Genomic DNA, 3,353 nt, shown 5'->3' with positions numbered 1-3,353 from the left:
AAGTTTTACAATTCCTTGTGCTATTGGAGAATGGTTTTATGAAAAAGTTTTATGTGATTTAAGAGTCAGTATTAATCTTATGTTGTTATCAATTTTTAGAATGTTGGGCTTAAGAGATATTTCACCTACAATTGTAACTCTTCAGTTAGCTGATCGTTTGATTACCTATCCTAAAAAAGTTATAGAAGATGTTTTAATAAAGGTTGATAAATTTATCTTTCCTATGGACTTTATTGTATTAGATATGGAGGAAGATAAAAAAATTTCTATTATTTTAGGAAGACCATTTGTAGCCACTGGAAGAGCTTTGATAGATGTGTAAAAAGAACAACTAACTATGAGAGTTAGTGATCAAGAGGTTACATTTAATATTGCAAAATAAATGAGATTCAATGAGATACACTACAAAAGAATAAGATATTGAATGCTTCAAAATGGATATTAATGAGTATTTTAGCCATGAATATTTCAAAAAGGCATATGAAAGAAAATTTAAAAATGAATATATGGAATATCAAGCTGAGGATAAAATCCAAGATGAGTTTATGGAAGTGAGTACGGAAGAACTGAAATATGTTCAGGAAAAATTTGAAATGTTAGATCCTGCAGAAAATGACAACAATTTGATTTCATCTATTAAGAAACCCCCTAAACTAGAATTGAAAACACATCCTCCACATTTGAAGTATGCATTCTTAGAATATTCATTTACACTACATGTCATAGTATCCTCAGAACTAACTGATGCACAAGAACAATAATTGTTAGAAACTTTGACAAGATATAAGACAGCCTTTGGATGGACATTAGCTGATATTAAAGGAATCAGTCCTTCAAGTTGCATGCATAGAATTTTATTGGAAGATCAACATAAACTAAGAACTGATCCTCAAAGGAGATTGAATGATATGATGAAAGAAGTTGTTAAGAAAGAAATTATAAACTGGTTAGATGCGGGAATAATATATCCTATTTCAGACAATCCTTGGGTGAGTCCAATTCACTGTGTTCTGAAGAAAGGAGGTGTAACTGTAGTGACAATTGAGCCTAATGAATTAATAACAATAAGACAAGTCTCTGGATAGTGAAACCGCACAGATTATAGAAAATTAAATTATGTCACCCAGAAGGATCATTTTCCTTTACCCTTTTTGGACCAGATGTTGGATAGATTGGTTGGGCAAAAATATTTTATTTTCTAGATGGATATACCAGTTATCACCAAATACTTATTGCCAATGAGGATCAAGAGAAAGCAACATTTACTAGTCTTTATGAAACATTTGCTTTTTGACAAATGCCTTTTGGATTATGTAACACACCAACAACATTTCAAAGATGTATGATGTCATTTTTTAGTGATTTGATTGAAAAAGGGATTGAAGTTTTTTATGGATGATTTTCCTGTATTCAGAACTTCCTTTGAAATATGTCTAAATAAATTAGAAAAAGTTCTGGATTTTTGTGAAAAGACTAATCTCATTTTGAACTGGGAGAAATGTCAATTTATGGTTGCTGGAGGAATTTTTTTGGACATAAAATTTCAGAAAATGGCATGGAAGTAGATCTTGCAAAAATTTAGGTTATATTAAACCTACCTCCACCTGCTACTGTAAGAGGAGTTAGGAGCTTTTTAGGACATGTTGGATTCTACAGGAGATATATCAAAGATTTTTCAAAAATTACTAAGCCTTTATGGCAACTTCTAGAAAAAGATGCAAAGTTTGGCTTTAACCAATATTTTCTTAAAGCCTTTGAAACTTTAAAGGAAAAATTGATCACTGCTCCTATAATTATTTCACCGGACTGAGAGAAACCTTTTGAATTAATGTGTGATGCTAGTGATTATGCAGTTGGAGCTATTTTAGGGCAGAGATATGATAATATTTCTAAAGTTATATACTATGCTAGTAAGACTCTTAATGATGCTCAAATTCTAAGGATGCTCAGATTAATTATACCACTATTGAAAGAGAGTTATTAGACATTGTGTTTCTTTTAATAAGTTTAGATCATAATTGATTGAACTAATTGTGATGTGCATACTGACCATTCTGCTATTAAATATTTGATACAAAAGAAGGATGCAAAACCAAGATTAACTAGATTGACACTTCTGATGCAAGAGTTTGATTTTGTAGTAGTCGATTGGAAAGGGACTGATAATCAAATAGTTGATCATCTATAGAGGTTAGAACAGAAAGAAATACTTGATTTGGAAAGAGAAATTAAAGATACTTTTCCAGATGAACAACTTTATGTTGTAAGAGGATGGGAAATACCTTGGTATGTTGATATTGTGAATTATATTGTTAGTGGTATTTTACTATATGGACTGACAAAAAAATAGAAAAAAAAATTCATTCACGATGCAAAATCTTATTTTTGGGATGACCCATTTTTTTACAAATAATGCAAATATTTTAAATATTTAGTTATAAGACGATGTGTGTCTTATAAAGAAATTCAGAAGATTTTTCAAAAATGTCATGATTTTGAATTCGGAGGATATTTTGAGAATGATAGAACTGTTAGAAAAATTTTACAATATATTTTATTGGCCTACTCTATTTAGAGATGTTAATATTTTTTTTTTTTGAAAAAAAGAGCTATCTATGGCTCCTTACATGTTAAGTTGAAAACTGGATTACAATATGAGTGATTAGCCACTCAAACCACTCTCATCTCACCTATCCAAATTAGACTACATAGAGATGCTTACAAAAGTTGTGGGAAGTATATATATTTAACTTTGTATCCATCCCAGTGTGTATATATATAATCAATCCCTACAATGAAGATAATGAATGGATAAATTGTCCCCATGTAGAAGGAGAGCTAAATGAGAAGGAGGTATAGTCCCTACAGCAATCTTTTTTGTATCCTTCCCCCTTACTGCCAAACTATGTGCTGGATTGTTGCCTTCCCTAAGGATGTGCTGGAAATTCACTTCAACCTTGATCAACATACTCTTGATATTAGTAGTCCACCTAACAATATTCTATGGGGCACCTTCTTCTTGTTTCAGTATTCTGATACAGTTGAGGGAATTAGACTCTACCACCAATTTTGTGATGTTGCATTGATTGGCAACGCAGATAGCCCAATAAATGGCTATCATCTCAGTTTCAAGTGCATCATTAGCCTAAAAAATGCACTTTCCTTGAGAGTTCCTAATGATTCCTCCCACACCATCAACCTCCTTTGAGAAGCTCCCATCTGTATTGACCTTCAGCCACCCTTTAGGAGGGGGGTCCAGAGGACCAAAGTTGTCCTGGTCAATTTCATATTTTTCCTATTAGGAAATTGAAAATTTTTTGATATTTTATAAGCTTTTGCAAATATGAAGTGCA

The sequence above is a fragment of the Phalaenopsis equestris genome, unplaced genomic scaffold (assembly GCF_001263595.1).
Source record: "Phalaenopsis equestris unplaced genomic scaffold, ASM126359v1 Scaffold000002, whole genome shotgun sequence".
Lineage (NCBI taxonomy): Eukaryota > Viridiplantae > Streptophyta > Magnoliopsida > Asparagales > Orchidaceae > Phalaenopsis > Phalaenopsis equestris.
This window is presented reverse-complemented; position numbering follows the sequence as displayed.